At 39.7% G+C, this 19635-nt stretch overlaps 1 protein-coding gene across 2 annotated transcripts in view; it reads right to left on the bottom strand.

Moving 5' to 3' along the window:
• The window catches only part of nkain4 (sodium/potassium transporting ATPase interacting 4), a 60915-nt gene that overhangs the window by 39678 nt on the left and 1602 nt on the right, over positions 1–19635 (bottom strand). The gene's annotated exons all lie outside the window — the stretch shown is intronic.

Raw genomic sequence — 19635 nt, 5'->3', positions numbered from 1 at the left:
TTTTTATTAGGTTATTACACACACGCACGCACGCACGCATGCACGCACACACAATACCAGTCTTGCATAAGTCCAAGAACAATAGGAATTGGTTTCCAAAGAAATAATCAAAGGGGAAGCATAATAACATCAGGGGAACCTTCTGTATTTGATAGGCTGGAGCGATGAGACATTCCCACAAATGGACAAGCAGTTATAAAACATCTGTGCTTTTCATGTGATCATGCGCTTATCCAATTAATATTATTAAGTTTATAAATATGCAAATAAATATGTTATCACAGAAATAACAAACATGCAGTCGGTGTGAAATCACACCATAAAAGTGGCTTAGATTTTGATTCAATAAAACGTAAGTCTGCATTAATGTAATGACCATTTCTTCAAACGCACTTCACCTGGTTCTAAAGAATCACCTATGAATAAGAATCAAGCATCTCAAAGTGGCTCTTAAAACTAACACATCAAACAACTTTACTCAAGAGTGTGTGGACAGTCCCCTAATAGAGGAACACAAGGGCGGTGAGCTACAGACAAAGTGAGCGCGTCCTGCCGTGAAGCGCTGTTTAATGAGAATCCAGTGAGAGTGTGACGTGTGTGTTGCGAGCTGGAGGGCCGACGGCTGCATGCTGTGAGATGAAAGATGAAAGAGGAAAAGAGGTGCAAACCTGCTACCTGTGCACTGCTTGCAAAAGAAAATGATGCTGTGATAGATGGTAATGAAATGGAAACAGTGTTGGTCTAATTAAACAACCCTCTTTTACACGTTTATTGAATTGCACTGAGAATTATTCTGCGGTCTTAAATGCCAATTAAATGTCAAACAGAAGGAGATTAAAATATTGCCTAATTCATCATAGTGATGCACGTAGGCGAGCTAGAGATGACAGTAATTTCAGTGAGGATTAACACTTTTTCAAAAGCTATATTTTTGGGGTTTAAAGTCAGCATGAAACAGTTTTCTATTGTGATGTACTGCATATCCGAGTGAAACCTTCTCAAACAAGGAAAAAATGTAGAAATTTGTTAAGTAATTTAATAGCGTTAAAGAGCAGGATGGGTTGTGATTGGCTGTCAATGTTTTGTTATTCATCATCTAAAAAAAATCGTTCTGAAAGTGATTCCAATGATATCGTGCCAGTTTGCCGTTATCGTTATAGTTGTGATGTGGACTCTGCTATTCTTTTATATTTAGAACGATTATTAGAACTATATCATTATCGTTATACTTATCATCGTTGGCGTGAACAGGCCTGCAGGAGACATGTACTGAGCAGGGCTGGGGGAAATAAATCTCCAGCCAAAGTAGCACAGAATGATCAAAACAGACTTTGTGTCTTGAGGCACCATTCTAAGCAAGTAAATTAACAAATAAACTTGAAAGCTTGGAGTCTGCACTTAGAAACTAGTCCCCTTCTATTTACTTCCCGTCTGTCTTGCTGACATTTCAGAGCTTAATGCCAGGAAACGCATCATCCCGCCTGACAAAGACCAGCACCCTATATGAGCGCGAGTTCCAGGGGATTGTGGGACTGTCAGCACATCACAGACCTGGCAGACACAATTAAGCATCTGCCATGATGGCTTGATCAGAGCTGAACGTCTTGGAAATTGTGTGGAGCAGACAGCAGGAGGAGATCACACACACACACACGCACACACACACACACACGCACGAATACACACACACACACGCACGCACGCACGCACAAACACACACACGTGCGCGCGCACACACACACACACACACACAAGTGGACGGGGCAGAAAGTGACAAAAAACAAAAGGAGTGGGTGACGGATGAGGAGAAAATGACTACAGATGAGAGTGGAAAAAAGGATACAATGAGGAAGATGAAGTGGTGGGGAAACAGACTGGTGGGACGTCAATGAAAATAAGTGACAAATGACAGAGGGAGAGAGAGAATAAAAAAGAAACTGACAGATAAAACAGAATTCTGTTCCATTTGAGTCAGTGTCAGCACGAGAAAAGTGATGCCTTGCTAAATCATAAAGTTTGGACACACGAGTTGTAGTATGTCTGGGGGGAAACAGAGAAATAATACTTACAATAAAGATTTTTGAAGTACATTTTACAAGAAAATACCATTTCAGTTTCGTCATGTTTAATTCAATGTGTTACTAGCGGTTTCTTTGAAATTAATTGTGAAATTGACTGAGTTTCTGAGTGAAAATACTTTCCAAGTAAATCCTTCACCAATTTTATTATATAAAACATTCAGCCTGTTTAAGGACCTCCTTGTTTTAGGACCTCCTTCTATTTCTTTTCTCTCCTTTTTATTTGCATCTTAATAGTGGTGTGGCAGAAATAAATAAATAAAAGAACAAATATGCCATGAAATTTCTCAATTAATATGGAGCAAGTTGTTATATTTTATAGTAAGATATGGAGCAAATTGTTATATTTCGCACATTAAGACCAGGAACACGTACTAAGAAATCAATTAAAAAGCCTATTTTCCCCCCTACCCATTTTTCATTTCATGTTGACTTGGTTTCACTGTTGCTTTTCTTAAATTCAGAAGACTTACATTTAGCACAGATATTTAGTGGCCAGACTCTCACCCACCAGTAAGAAACACTGAATACTGACCACAATCCAACTGCAATACTCACAAGCTAATGGCGTCCAAGTTCTCGCCAGAGAAAGACTAATCAAAACGACAAACAGGAGGAAAACACAACAGGACGACTGAGACCGTCGGTAATGGTTTGAGAAGCCAAAATCTGGGAAAGACTGTTATTGGCCAGTGCTGGAATTAGGTTGGAATTTGGCAGGTGTTGTGATTGTGGTTGTAAAGTTTTGGAACGGCTTCAGTGTTTGAGTGTGATTTCTATCCAGCCTAAAGAGAAGTGTGTTGGGTTGGGTTTTGGGGTCGTCCTGGAACAGATGGAACAGATTAATCAGAGAAAATGTGTTCGGGTCAGCTGGGGCTGAGGGTACACGTCTCAAACTATTTGAGAGGTCAGAGTAGAGACCTTTTCCCTGTATTCTTCAGCCACGTAACACAGACTTAAAGGGATAGTTTCTGTTGTTGTTGTACGCCACATGCATCACACACATGACCTGCGTCAGCCAATAGTGAGCCTACGTGTGACGTACAACACAGAAGCTTATGCTATCACACTAGTGAACTGACTCGAGGCCCACAGAGAAGGAAATTAATAGTTGAAATAAAGTCGTTATTTTAGGTTTTTTTGCGCACAAAAAGTATTCTCGTCGCTTGATAAACTTAAGATTGAGCCACTGTAGTCACTTGGACTATTTTAACGATGTCTTTAATAACTTTTCGGGGAACAAGTTTCAATCCCTTAGAAGCCTATGGAGGAGTGATCCAGCTCTCAGATTTCATCAAAAATATCTTAATTCGTGTTCCGAAGATGAACGAAGGTCTTACGGGGTTGGAACAACATGAGGGTGAGTAAATACTGACAGAATTTTCATTTTTGGGTGAACTAACCCTTTAAAGAAGAAAATCAATTTCTACTGCATAGACAGTCAGGTTTTATGAAAAGCTCATCTTGCCAGCAATGAATTCCCCCTTAAATGCCAGCTACATACAGTGTGATTTGTAATCTTATTATAGGATTGCCGAAATCACACAGCATGACATGGGCGACATGTATGTAGACTGTATGATGATGACAGCTATTGAATCATAGGCTACGTTAGTATAGAAGAGTTAGTATAGAGGAATAAAACGTCATCAGCTAGTGGTAAACAAATAGAGCAACATGAATCACACTTTTGCTATTGTGGTTTTATGTGCACTGAAAAAAAAGAGGAGGAAGCGAAAAAGGAGAATATGGACTTGGTCATGGATAGAGAAAGGAGGCCAACTTGGCATGGTAATTTTGCAAATGGATCTTGAGGAAAGTAATTTTAAGTGCCATGTCACGTTGACCAATATGCCATCTCATGTTGCATTTTTATTGGTTAGTCAGTAGACGTGGGTTGTAGCAGCAAACACACTGTGAGATGATTATGCAAACCTTCTGACACTGTCTGCGATAATTTTCGGACAATCTTTGGTCGAAAGACCGTGACGACAAGCCATCTTTGAAAATCTCTCACTGTGCGACGTATGTCCACCGTTTAGGAGCCACAACCACAGAAATTGCCACGATTGGTCATCCTTCGTCTGGGATGTGTACCAACAGGGCATTAGGCCTGTTCACACAGTGTCTGATGGTACTAAACAAAAACAATTTTCACACCATTACTGGCCTGCAACAGACATTAGCCAATACTTACAAGTTACATCAATACAGAAAATACTCTAGAAAGTGTGAGAAGTCAAGAGATGACTTGTTTAGTGTTTCGCACATGCAGTAAACAGCTAATGATGAAGGAGGAAATGCTCTCTTTGACTTGTGGGACTCATTAACACGTGCAGGAATGGCGGAATGCTTTTAGGGGCTGAAAGATGAAGCAGACGTTCCTGGCAAAGTATTTCGATCTCCATCATATCAAATTCACTCCCGCTCCTTAAACCAGCCATTTCCCCTAGATTAGCTTCAGCTAGCCCACAAATCAACTTGTGTAATGCACCTTTTTGTCCCTGATCGATTACCATGAAGCCATGCGCCGCTGCGGTAATCATCTGTTTAAATTGGAGCAAATCCCATAAAGTGGGTGTAATCCTTCAATTCATTCTGATAAGATTTTTACTACTAGGGTGTGACAACAGTGGTATTTGGGAATAGTCCAATAAGAGAAGGAAAGATGTTTTCCATCTCTCAAAAGCCTAAGTAACAATCAAAAGAGCTTTTGTTCACCGCTAATAAATCTGCACAGCTTCTTAGTAAACAAAAAAATATATAAAAATTATATATACATAGGCCTACTTTATGCAATATGCAGCAAACATTTGAACTATGGTAAATTTTTAACACATACACTACCATTAGTCAGTACTACTTTAAGAGATTAATACTTTTAATGTAAGATTTCCATTACAAATATATGCAGTTCTTTTGAACTGTCCATTCATCAAAGAATCCTGACTAAAATGTATCACGGTTTTGATAAAAATATGAAGCAACTGTTTTCAACATTGATAATAAGAACACACAGTGTGATCATGTAATCACATTAGATACTGCATCATTTGACCATCAATATGTATGCCTGGAGTTAATAAATAAGAACCAAATATAGCAGACACATAATCAGGAGGACGTGGAAGTGCCGGTGCAATCTCTTGCGCGTGAACTGGAGCTCATCTCATAAATGAACCAAAACTCGGCGTATAGGCTAGGCCTACTTGCCTCACAGACATGAGAAATAAATAGAAAGCTTAAAATGTCTACTTTTAAACAAAATTCAAAACAAAATGATAAATTTTAGGCTACAGTAGCCTAGTCAGGTAAGGTCAGGTTTGCCGATGTGCGTTATAGGCTATTTATTTATTTATTTGTATCCCATGTGCGCCGATCGGAAATGGAGTTCACTGCTGATATTCTGGGGATACAACATAGCCAATAGGCTATACTAGGGACTTTAGCCTTTAAATATCTTTGCTGCATGCGCAGTCTCCTTTCTAGAACAGCCAAGAGCTTTCTAGCCTCGCATCGCTCATAGACTTTAAAACAGTCAGCGGATGCGATTTCGAAAATTTATCAAAAAACGTTGGTGGGGATGGATGGTGGATGGAAGGCGGACAGATGATGAGTTTTGTGATGCGGTTCCGTTGCGGATTAAATAATAATAGCCCATCCGCGCATCTCTAATACGAATGTATTGTTATTATGTGTCATGGAACATTGCGCTCCCCAACTCGCGAAAGGTCGGATTTGCTCCATCTTTTGATGATAGAAAGATGGAAGCAGAGATAGTTTTGTTTAGAAAACCTTGAATCCATGTAAGACACACTATCATTAGACATAATCTATGTCATTAGAATCAATGAATCCATATCATTAGACACAACGTGCACACATGTGCAGGCCAATGTTTTTTGTTTTTTTTTCGGTGATGACGGTGACGAGCTCAGACCAGCGGTTGGAGTCATGTGACCGCGGTATTGCGGTAACCGTCCCAGCCCTATTAGTATATGCTAGCAAAGCTATTGAGACACACTCACACCACCCTCTGTGTTTCTGAATGATAGCGAGGGTGTGATTTCCAGACCGTGACCCGTGACGGCATCCATCCATCCATCCCGTCCCCTCTCCCTCATTTCTTCTGACCCACATCAGAGAGATCAGCCAAAACCTTGGGGAGGTCACCTCTTTTGTGCCTCATCCATCCTACTGATAAAGAGGTGGCTGTTTCCCATCCTTGATAACAAGCCTGCTGTACAAACATCACACAGACACAAATCTGAACTCAAAGTCTTTCCATGACCCTCCGTTTCTTTCCACTAGCTGAAAATCTATTCCATGAAGCCCTTTCTATTAGTCTCAGCCTCAGACCGCACACAGTTTGTCCCATCCATCTGATGCATATTGCACATGAAAAAAGCAAGATCTGGCTGAAATCACCAGCTCCACTCTGATTGGCTGGCGTTGCGGAACTCCAGAGTCAGAAATCAAAGGAATCTTGAGACAAAATGCTTCTGAATGGAACCGTAGTTGGTTGCTTTAGATCAGGGGTGTCCAACCCTGCTCCTGGAGGGCTACTGTCCTGAAGAGTTTAGCTCCAACGCCCCCCTTAGCTACTGTTGCTAACTCGGACAAACAAACAGAGTTGCTAACTGTCTTACAATGACAGCTATCAGTGTGAAAAACGTTTTTTTGATAAAAATTGGTCACAGAAGGACCACCTCTCGTCGAGAAGCAATCAAGTGTGACTTAAATATGCCATGGAGGGATATATAAAAGATTTAAAAATAAATATGATAGGTAACAAGATTAATTTGGAAGCGAGGGTTTACAGATCTCTATGCAGGTGGGAAAAGCCTCATGTTACGGTGGTCACAATCGCAGATGAACAACATCCAGGATCAACACTGTTCATGTACCGCAGGGTGAGATTAAATTATTTTACATTTAACCAGTTTAATATGGCGAGGCACTGAAATGTAGACCTTCATTTATTTGTTTTGTGTGATGTGTTAGCTATTTAGGTTTGTACGTTAGCATGGACTCAATTAGGTTACTGAGCCCACATCAGTGGTTTTATAAACCGGGCTTCAGTCGTATTGCGCAGATAATTGGTCTGTTCGTGCAAATCTTATCACACTTTTGAAACGCGCTAGTGAACGCGCGCACAGTATGGTGATTCAAAACATGAATACCCATGCCCAACCTCTCAGGATACCTGGAATCAGTGTTACAAGTATCCCAGGCACATCATTTTACCATGTTTGTAGCATAAACACCATCAAACCGATGAGAGCTTCGGATCTTCCTATGTTTCTCTATAGAGCTGAAACCTAAAGATGTCCCGGTCCCCGTGCTACTGATACTCAATAATTACTCAATAATGATAATCAAGGTCAATTACGAGCTGGAGCTGAACTCTGCAGGACAGTGGCCCTCCAGGAGCAGGTTTGGAAAGACCCCTGCTTTAGATGCTGTTCAGACGGTCTCTGTGGGTGGTTCTGGGGCAGAATAATCTACCGCTTAACACCACTAGAGCATAGCTTTGATTTTTCATATCACAATGACAATTAGAACATTAGAAAATTGAGTACTTTCATTTTATACACTAGTTCTGAGCTAGATCTGTGGGAATTACTTCAAACCCAATGTTAATTCAATGAAAACTGTCAAAATTAATTTTTATTTCACAGGCTATGATAACACTGGGGAAAAAAACAACACCAGATTGTAATACATTCCCTTTGAAGCTAAACGCAGCGATTGCATTTTATTCCAAGCCACAGCAAAACTGCAACAGCTGCCAGGATGTCTTTCATCAAAGTGTGTTGTAATTACATCCCTGTGGCATTCATCATTGTAAAATCCATCATAATTCGCCTTTATTTGCAGTAATTAACTGCTCCAAATCACAGTCAGCTGTCCAGTTGATAAAGACGTTAATTAGAACATCACAACATGCGATTACAGCTTGTACAACATAGTCAGCAGCTTTCAGCCAGAGATTTCTGTTCTGACCCAATGTAATTTAATGACATACTGACAAACGTCTCTGGACTGAGGAGTTTTGCATATGAAAGACTAACGCACGTTCAGTAACAGAAGCACGGTGAGGGCTTGTTTATTGCTGCAAGTAAAGCCATCTATCCACAATATGCATATATAAACACGCACTCTTATCTCAAGCCAGAGCACGTTTAGGATTTACACTTCAGAGTTCAGAGACCTCGAGGTCAGCAGGAAATCAATGAAGAACTCAACCATTTGAAATGATAATGGCCCTGCATCTGGAGGCCTGTAGATGTGCACAGGCTGTTTAGGCTCACATAGCCAGACCTTTGACTATAAGCATAAGGTCCACACCACAGCTTATTCTGCCTATTTATACAGGAAGAGACTTGTCTGACTGACGTGTAAAGGCTCATTCACATCAAGAACTACATTTGCATCCACATGAATGTACAATAATGTTCTGTTTATTATAAGCGCAAGCTGCAGTCTCTTTTAATGCTCAAGTTCTTTAAAGTTGGGTGAATTCTGATTAGCTGTCAATGTTTTTATCATTCATCAGCTGAGAAAATTGTTCTGAAAGTGATTCAAATAATATTGTTTCTCTGTGTTGTTATCGTATAGTTGTGGTGTGGACACTGATTATTAAATCTTTATAGACAATAGACATCGTTATCATTATAGTCAAGGTCCTTGGTTTTTAAGTGACATTTACAGACAAAATGAAATGGAAATAGTGACAGATCTTTTCTTTGGTATTATGACGTACCTACAAGCAAAACAGATTTTTGAAAAAATAAAAATTTAGGGCGGAGACTGTTCTTTGTATTGGTTGTTGATTGGATGGGGGCAGATCTGAATACGAGACTGCAATCTTTTTATAAGTAAGGGGAGTGGTTTAAGCAGATTCAATGATTGGAGAAGTCACGTGTACATCACCAGAGCTTAAAGACTGTTGTCTTCACTGAAAAATCGAGTTTTGATAAAACAAATTACGTTGATTGACCGAACACATGCTATTTTTAAAAAAATTGTCACTTCAGAGTTGATACTGCCGGCATGAATCAAGTTAATGCAAAACAGGAAAATGGCACTTGGGAAAAATTTTGTTCTCGGGGGCTAGTTCCTATAACTGAGTTTCTGCTAAAGCCCCAAGATCAATAACATGCATATAGAAAAAATAGGTTGAATTTTTATTTCATGCCAACTTTAAACAATACACACATCTCCACACACATTTGTGCAGAAAACAGCTAAAAAACAATGGAGAATGTGTGTAGAGTCTGACCAGAATTTCTGCCTGTTCAAAAGTATTATGCAAAAACTAGCTATTTGCACAGACATAACTACATAAAACACAACAGCTCTCCTCATGTATATCTACTTTTTTTGCTACTATGTGCCTCAGACAAAACGGAGCATCTTTCTCAAAAACTAATTCAATAACACTTATTTTCTTTTTTATCCTCCCAATCCAATCTCATGCAAGGCTTGCTGGGAACTAGAAATCAATTTCCCAGTTTCAGCTATTTTTCAGCTAATATTTTCCATATTACAATCACATCCCTCACGATAGCTTGATTTCTGATGCATAATTTTGGGATGTTACCATGGGAGCCTCTCCGCTAAACCGCTCATAGAAGGCACTGAAGAGAGATCCCTCTGGTCTCAGTGTTCAGATTTATAATTGGTTTCTTCAACAGTGAAGGTGAGACGAGGAGGAGCCGAAAGTCAGCACACTCCGCCCTCTCTAAGCACCGATAAATCACACTCTCCAATCAATAATTCACACATGTTCAAGGAGGAGGAGGAGGTCAAAGAGACAATTAGAGACAGACTCAGATAAAGAGAAGAGCATGCTAGGAGAGAACGGAGATTGAGGAGTCTCCTTTACAATTATATATTTTTTTCATTTAGAGCTCTAGAATAACTCTCTCTCTCTACAGCCCTTCTGAAGTACTTTCTACCAGCTACCCATTTAAAAAACCCAATGACATATTGCCTATTGTTTTTCACCTGTACTATATACTCAGGTGGCGCAGGGCGCAGGGCATTTTTTGCTACTTGCCAGTCAGTTGCAGGTTATACTGGAATTTGATTGTAATCATCAGTAGTTTTGGTCCTTGTATATCTGCAACAATTTTTATAAGTACACTAGAATATAAATGACCTCAAAGTAAATGGTAACGTTTTACAATAAGGTTTCATTTAACATTAGTTAAAGTCTAAGTTCACAGATTTTCAACCCGCTTTGTATTGTTGCAATTTCAGTAGTTTATGTAAATGAACAAAGGTTTACTTTTTCTTTGTTACCTGGACTGAGAAATTCATGTTTATTTGTCAGTAAAAGTATTTTGACAGCTCCAAGGGCTTTTGTGAAAACTTATTTTTTACAGATTATACTTTTGTAATTTGTATAACACCGTCTGATCAACAGAGGGTTATTAACAGAACAGTTATTGTAAGGATAGGTTTATCCCTGAAAATCATAATTTGTCTACTCTTTAATCAGCATTATGGTAGAAATTGAACACTCTGGCAACAGCTTTAATTCTTCCCCTTACGTGACTGTGCTGACAGAACGGCAGTTTCTTCCCGTTTTTTCCCCTCCATTTGGCCTAAAGCAGTGTTGACTATAAACTTTCAGATTTTCCATCGCATGTGCTTTCCATAATTACGATTGTTTGCAGCCTTTAGCCACTGTCTATATCCTGCTAAACATTTTCTACTCTTTGAATTCTTGCGCCCGGGAATACAGGTCAACATCAATATGACAAAGTTTGCTAAGAAGTATTTCCTCCTAAAGCAAGGCAGTATTTGACTCTGGTCAAGCATATCCAATAGGAGCTGACTAGTGGATGGCAATGTACCGAGTGCATAATGGGTGTTGAAGTTTTCCAACCTATTTGGCAAGACTGACACACAGCCCTTTTTCTCAGGTAGCACGATTTCAAATCTTTCGCCTTTCTTCCTCATAAGCAGCCATTTTGAAATTCAAATGTTGCCAGTGAAGTACCCCTTTAACTAGATTAATAAGGTTAATATGAACAACACTTCTACAGAATTTAGTAATCTCAGTGTTAATCTCAAAATATACTAAAACATTTATAAGGTCAAATGTTTATTCTGTGAACATTAGTTAATGCATTAACATTAACAAAGGTTAATAAGTGCTGTAAAAAAATATTGCTTATTGTTAGTTCATGTTAGTTAACCAATTTTAACAAATGAGACCTTGTGGTAAAGTGTTACCAAGTGAACATACAAACTAAAAGATGTGAAAATTGTCTCTATAAGAAAACATCCTAACAATCATTGATTCTCATAATTGACAGATTAAAGTTAATTCCCAAAGAGTTTGCCGTTAGCGTGTTGCTAAGCAACTACTTGATATTCTAATATAGACACACAAGTATTATGTTTTTAAATAATAGAACTTGCCCTGTGTGCTAATTATTCCCCATCACCTTCTCTTCTATAGAGTATCATATGATCAGTCACCTTTCCCCTCAGATATATTGATCAGCACACGGGTGAATGACTGGCCTGCTGTTGCACTCAATACAGGGGCTTACATTTTTCAGAGAGCGGTCAATATTCATACTCAAGGTATCAATCGACCCTATTCAGAAACATCTTGTTGTGGTCTCAGCAAACAGGTGGTCCAAATCAGTTGTCATGGCTGGGTAATGATTAAAAAAGACAACTGCAACATTTAGCTAAGCCAGCTAGCTTAGCCACAATGCATTATTGACAATGTGGACAAAATGCATCTGATTCATCTATTCAGACAGACAGATGTACAGCGCTGCTGATCTCAGCGAGATAAAGCATGTGAATGACTTTCTGTTTGTATTTAATTTCACCTACATTTTATTCTACTTGTGAACAGGCAATAAGATTCACTCGCGCTTCCATTTTAGCCCGTTCTTGTTCAGAAGATGCTGTTTGTTGGAGTTACAATCAATGTCAATGTTCTCCGAGACGACACTCCTGTTTGTCAACTGGCCAATCTTCACAGTCAGAGACCTGACACAATCAGTTTTCCACAGTCTGATGGGACATTAGGATTGAGAGCGAGAGAGAAACAGAGCGCTGCTTCTCAAGCTTAAACATTTCATCTATAACTCATAATGGGAGATCAGGATGTCAGTAAATGTAAATGGAAGTCAAAGGTCGAAGAGATCAGTCGGTTGTTTGCTTGCTGGTGGGGTGTTGATAAAGCAATGATTCATATGCAGTGGCGGTGTTGACTGCGTGCTTGGGTAAGCACAGATATGGAAATTCATATCCATTTTAGTATCATTTGGTGTCTTGAGAATTTTTCTGGGATATGAGCAAAACATCATATTAGGCGCTTCCATTTCCATTTGCTCTTCATTTCCATGTATTCATTTTGACAGAGATTTTTATCAAAAGTGACTTTCTAGATGCCTTTAAAATATTTCAGGGCCTGAATTTCGGTGCAGGATTGCAGCCATTCCACATCATTTTACTCATTCCCGCAGGTTTTGCACTAACATTCATTCACTATAGCATGTAGGTTTAATGATTAAATTAATCTACACAGATTATCAAATCCGTAAATTGGAAACTTTCTGTAAAATGTAATTTCAAACATAGCATGAGTAATTAAGGGATTCAGAATGTCTTCAAAACAAGTGAGCTGCATGCTGTAATACAAGACTTTCGCTTGTGTTTCGGGTCAGTTGACAGAATTGTCAGTTGGCCATTCAGGCCAGTGTTGCATTGACACTAAAGTTTAGCATTTGCAAGTCCAATTTAAACATTCCAAGAGATTTTAAACCATTCAGATCTCTAAACAACTTGTCTGCTCATTCCCAAAGAAACACAAATAAAGAACCCTCTGAAAAAGCTCGTGACTCGCAAGTACTAAATTAAGCCCTTTTTCAAGGCTTATTGTGCTTAAACAGTAAATTACACACAAAATTATGCCGAAATGCCCATTTTGTTGAGAAAGAGACTGACACACAATGCGTAACAGTATTTTGGATCCATAGATCCATATTGTGCAACAAAATTACCCCATTGTAAACCAACACCGTGTCTGCAACGCTTTAAAATGTCTCAAAAAAATAGAGATGATTTGATGCCTGTATGATGTTTCCTCCAGGCACTAGCATGACAGAGTGAAAAAAAATAGTCTGACATGTTTCTTGTCCACACAGAAGAATATAAGAGTCAAAAATCATATAATTTGACACATTGTGTAGTCTGAACACAGCATAAGGAGGAATAGTTAGCATAGCAGCATGCTAAGATCAAACTTGATTGGAACCAGTTGTTTCCAATACAGTGTTCCAAGTTCAGTCTCTTACAAAGGTACACAGTAAGAATGTTGCCAATGTTGCTAAAACAAGACCAATCTTACGTCTATATTCCAAAGCATTCTTGAATTACAACCATTTATGTTTGAAATGTCCATTTTCATGTCTATTAAAAAAAAGGGGGGGGGGGTGTCAATTAAGAGGTTAAATTATACTTTCGTTATGATACGAACGAACAACGGCCGGCAGCTACCAATGCAAGCAGCTCACTAAGTTGTTGAACAGAGCTAGATTTGTGAAGAAATATTTTTTCTTTCAATTGTTGTGTGATTGTAATAAATGTCTGAGGCACTATGGCAATATTGTTTTGGTCCAGAGCTGTTGCAGTTTTTCTCTCTGCTGGATCCCTCATCAGGCCTGTTATCCATCAACCTGTATCAGTCATTCCCGAGTTACAGAAGCGTGTGTGTGTGTGTGTGTGTGTGTGTGTGTGTGTGTGTGTGTGTGTGTGTGTGTGTGTGTGTGTGTGTGTGTGTGTGTGTGTGTGTGTGTGTCTTTTTCTGCCATCTCATTCTGATTCATTCCACAAATTACACTTAATAACAGCCTGAGTGCATTAATGAAAGTTGGTAATGTAGAGTACATAGATGTGAGTGAGTGAGTGAGTGAGTGAGTGAGTTAGTGAGAGAGAGAGAGAGAGAGAGAGAGAGAGGGAGAGAGAGAGAGAGAGAGAGAGAGAGAGAGAGAGAGAGAGAGAGAGAGAGAGAGAGAGAGAGAGAGAGAGAAAAGAGAGGGTGGCACTCTTTGTTTTATAAATATTCATCTGCTTGTCTGGCTGGGAGATGCACATTGGGTGTTGGCCTGAATCATATGCAAATCAGCTGATAAACAGAGCCGCACATCTCTGCGCTCATTTGTCTGGGAGATAGAGGCTGCCGTCAGGTCTCGGAAAACCGCCGGGCGTTTCTAACTCCCCTAGCTGTCGTGAAATTGCCAACAGGGGCAAATTAACCTTTACAGGAGGGCAAAAGGTTTCATCAACATAACCAATGAACCCCTGTAGCCCTGTAATGACACCTTGTGAGCAAATTAAACCACAAATTACCCCGTCCTCACATTTTTACAGCCCTCCCGCGAGAGTCTTTGACTTTGTGAAGTCAGCTGGTCCACGTTTCTGCGTTTCTTGTTTCCAAAGGGAACGCTGTTTGTTTAGATCATTTGCCTCCCATTGGGGGGTTAAGAGTAAAAACACATGGCATGTCAACTTTACGTCTTATAGATGGACCAAGAGGAAAGGGGGGCCTGGTGGGCATGCTGACAGGATCTTTATTATACAGTGTGTACATCACTGGAACGTTTCAATAAGGGTTCAATAGAAGTTAAGCTCGTCACAGAATTGGTGACACACTGTCAATTACCACAGAATTACTAAAGTCAATTCTTTTAACGATTCGTGCACATGCATTTCTCAACTGATATGGATGAAACGCCATACTAACAAACTTTAAAAGAGTTTTCTGCACCACTTTCAATAGAGAGCTGTCCCCGTCGCCGGCTTTTTGGCCGACTGAGCATGATGAAGAAGTGGCACATTTTTTGAGATTTCAGGATTCCCCCACTTTGTCTTGGATGCACGAAATTAGCTGCCTGGAGGTGTTGCAAATATGGCTGGTGAGGAAAATTTATCTGAAAATGAGGGCAGGTGACTTGTTGCTTTATCAATCAATGACTTTATAGGCAGCGTTTGCGCCTGAATGTACCTCACGAAACTAATTTCAGACATACTTCTGCTGCAGTGTAACAGTTTAATGATCTACAGCAAAATAGAGCAAGCTTTGGTGATTTGGTGATGCCATCTTTATTTATCTAGCTCAACTGTCACAGAATGGAAAGCACAGGATTGTGGGATATGAAAGGCAGCGAAGGATCCATCTACGCTGCCTTCAAAAATCGATCAGATGAAGGTATCTCAGGAGAGAGGAAGTGAAACTAGCATTGCATTCGGACGTGCCTCGATCCCTTCCTACCTTTGAATGCGTCCTCCGAAAGCAGCATTTATACATCTTTGGACGCAGCCTTTGATCAGTGTAGGAGATCACTCTGATTGGATGTTCATCTTAGTGAACCATTGCACAAGAAGTAAAACGCCAAGCGATGAAAGCAAGCAAACAACGAAGTTGAATGGAAAAAATTGTAAGCAACAGCTGCTCTTCTAGTTTCCCTTTTTAAATTATGAATAGAGGCTACCGCCACCTGCTGGCGTGGAGAATTATTCCTCTCACGCTGGCACAGAATGGATGTTATCTGGCCGTTGGCTGTATAGTCTTTGCGGTGTGTTGAGGTGCAACATGTGACAAAACCCCAGTTGGCTTTCATCGCTGCCAGTTCTTTATGAGATGGTTAATTTTAGTGAATCAAAAAACATACAGCTTACCGCTAACTGGGAGCTCCTACCACCTATCTTTTGCAGGAATTGCAGGACCATTCATTATTGCACATCTCAATTGACAATGGAACTGCTTTCCTTTTTCCAAATATGAATTACTTAATAGTGATTTCCATCCCTAGCCACAATACTCATTTGTGCTGATCTGTGCAAAGTTATATTACATATTTCAACTACAATTATGACCTTGAAAAGCCGGCAAACTTTTGCATGATGGTTGTAAGTATATCAGAAAAAAGCCAACTAAAAAGAATTACGATGAAAATGCGTACAGTAACCATATGTTGTCTACCAGGAACAGTAGTGCCATTACTAAGGATGATTTAGAAGATATAAGGGTTTAGCAACAAAAAAGTACATATATTTGGTTTAAAAACTCACTGCAATGCCTTGCCACATAGACTTCAATTGTACGTTCATTAATTTAATTTTCGGAGAACTGAAGATGCTATCAATGCAGAACATTTTTTGAATCTGAATGCAAGGATCTATTCAATATCCAGGCCTCGATTTGACGCCTGCGAATTCGATCACGGGTCATACTCCTCCTGACCTCATTACTGTATCTCTCCACTAGCCTCTCTGCTCTGAAATAAAGAGGTCAAAGCCACTGCCATACATTACCCACAGTCCATCAGTCACTTTCTCTATTCACCATTAAGTGTGTCTTTTCCTCTCTAGTCACCAGTGTGTACAACACGACAAGTACAACTCTCTTTCTTTGACTGATTAGCCCTCCTCTCTGGCTCGCTTCAAAGCGTCTCCCGATTTCTGCCCTAGTTTGTTTCGTCTCTGTAGAGGAAATTTATTGCACAAGGCAGTGTTTTGTGTATGTGCGTGCACTTTCAGACATAATCTATACCTCTGACATACTTAAAGGATTAGTTCACAAAAAAATTTGATTTACTCACACTCATGTCGTTCCAAATCCACGTCTTCCATTGAAATAAAGCACAGACACCAAAAAAGTAGTATTTCATATGATAAATAAGCCCTGCTTTAAAATTTCTTCCTTTGTGTTCCACAGAAGAAAAGTCATACTGGTTTGGAACAAGAGTTTCATTCTTTGGTGAAATTTTCCTTTAGGTCAAAGATAAAAATTCAAGCTGCTTGTTAACAAAAGAAAGAATTTTTAATCAAGAAAGCCTCTTTATTAAGCTTTGCCTGGATACAGACTAAATTCCTCCCTGGTTAACCACACAGCCCAACCATGCGAGAGATGTGGTAATGAGAGATGGTTCATGGAGAACAACATCTCAGAATTACAATGACTCGATAACTGTCCAATTCGCCCCAAACATAGTGATTACTAAGTCAGGTCCATGTGGAGAATGCCTGTAAGAAAAAAGCAACCATCAGGGAGTCTTTAAACCAGCTGCTGACAGTTGCATGTGCTTTTAAACAAACTCCCCATCTATTACTGCAAGAACAGAGATATGGAGGAGGAACCAAACCAGATGTTCCTCAAGAGCAACAAAAGGGTAAAAATTTCTGAGGAAGAGGATGTGGAATTGAGCAATGAATAGCCATTCAAGGTCCTTAGCTAAACTTGTACATGCCAATCAAATGGCATTGCTATGTTTTCTGGGTAGTTTGCTTATTGGACTCACTCCCATGTCTATATGATATTCTGGTTAGGGATGCACTAATATTGAAAGATGTAAACAGAACAGAAACAGAGGTAGCGACAGATCTTTTTAATTAACATTGCATCACTAATTCTGGTCTCCAGATATGGATCACATCTTTCCTTTTTTACATTTTTCATCTGTATTATAGTCTGCCAAGAAAAATTCATCTGATCACTAGAAAGTAATTCCACAAATTGTGAGAAACTAATTTTGTGAGCCAAAGTTTATAACTTAGCTTTAGGAATTTGTTCATATCTCTTGTATTTCAAAGTAAAAGTGTAAATCCTTAAGTATAAGCGGCAAGCACAACAGTATTAGACTGAAAAAAAGTTGCTGCCTTAAATTACAATCAACTTAAATTACATTAAACTGACTTTAAAAAGTCGAATTTTGTATAACTTATAAAAAGTAAAAAATTGCTTAACTTATTTCGATGAGTTAAAGCAATGTTAAAACATGTGTTGTTGTCATAAGATCATATAAAAAGAAAAGCGTCAATCCACCAATCATCCAGTAAATGACTCATTTTCACAGTTAGTTTTGTGACATCGTTCCACTGAGAACAGTACGAGTGGGAACAGTAGTAACTGCCGACTCGTTCGGTAAACTCTGTGACATCAAGATAATAAGATCTCATAGGAAGACAGAAAGCAGAACTACATCAAAACCAGGAATGTTTTCCCCCCGAGGTGCCAAAAATGAAAAGACGACGGACCCTGTCAAGCTCAGAAGGTCTGACAGTGGCCTAGTGTGTGTGACGTGTGGACCGAGGTGTATTACACATCTGTCCTTAGGGGGGCAGGTGTCATCGGCTTTTTATTGCTCCTGTCAGAGAGGATTGTGGGAAGAGTGAACAGCACCTCGGCTGAGCATTACGCAAGCAGTGCCATGTAGAAATCAAGAAGTGTCTGCTTCACAGTGTCAACAGCAGTTACATTTGAACAACGTGCAATCAGTCACCTGCAGCTGTTTACCGGCGTAGGCGTACGACGCCTGTTTACATTGTCGTGGGATCGGTTCAGTTGTTGAGACTGGGATTGTGGATGGGGGAGGTTGAGTGAAACAATGCAAAAAGCAGCTGCAAGACTTTCCGAATGGAAATTAGGACACCAGCCACTCACAGCAGAATGATGATGGCTAACTTTGAAGTCAATATAACATTTCACTGACATACAACTTCTATGAACACTTCAGCTAGGATAGAGTATCCCATGCGGGCTGCAATAAAGATTAAGCGACAATTACGGTGTAATAGCTTCTTGAGGAGAGACGAACATCTCTCTCTTTGACAGGAACATGGGTAGATCTAACTAATGACTAACCACTGAAAGCTCCTGCCAACTCTATCTAGAGTGTAAACAGATCAATTTAGTGCCGAGGTGCTTACCGTATAGAGTCCTTGCAATGAACTTTCACATACTAAACTATTGTTCAAAAGCATGTAAACATAATACCCTCTGTGTCAACACAGTCGGATATTTATAGACACTTGATCCTGAAGGACCTCTTTACATTTTTCACTTGTTAGGAGTTCAACAAGGCTGCAAACGCTCTTTACGTCTGTTGGTATTTTATATGCTAATTATCTTAAACTGTAGTGACAGATCTTTTCTTCCACATTATGTTTGAATGTAGGGCGGGACTTGGTTTTATGCATCAGTTGTTGATTGGATGGAGGCAGATCTGAATCAAGCTTATCATTTGTGGAGGGGCGGCGTCTAAGCAGACTAAATGACTAAAAAGACTAAAAAGTCCTGCATACATCACCAGAAAGACGTCTGTCCTTTCACTGGAAGTTATGATATCGATTAGAAATTCTAGAAATTCGGCTTATTTTAATACAACGATTATTGTGCCACTTCCTCATTCCGTCCCTTCCTAAGCCAAACTTAACGTCCAAATCAGCCGAATAAGTGAGTGTTGTAAACTGCAGTCTACTGTTGCTAAACTGCAGGCATGCCTGATATTAAACCGTGTCATTAAAAGCGCATTATGTCGCGAAAGAGATACTGTTCCCTAGGCGGCTTTCTGTGCATGCGCTCCAAGATGGAGCCGAACAATAGACTGTAAAAACAAAAGAGCTGAACGCACTTAAGCAAAGTATACAGTGGGCTTCAGATGCGCGCCTCAACGGCCAAATAGCCTACACACAAACATGTCGAACTGCCGTTTTGGTAAGTAACCTCATAAACACA

This window comes from Siphateles boraxobius, unplaced genomic scaffold (genome assembly GCF_051911475.1).
Source record: "Siphateles boraxobius isolate OS27281-9 unplaced genomic scaffold, OSU_SipBor_1 68, whole genome shotgun sequence".
In the NCBI taxonomy this organism is placed as follows: Eukaryota; Metazoa; Chordata; class Actinopteri; order Cypriniformes; family Leuciscidae; genus Siphateles; species Siphateles boraxobius.
Note: the sequence above shows the minus strand (reverse complement) of the source record. Positions and strands in the feature narration are given on the sequence as shown.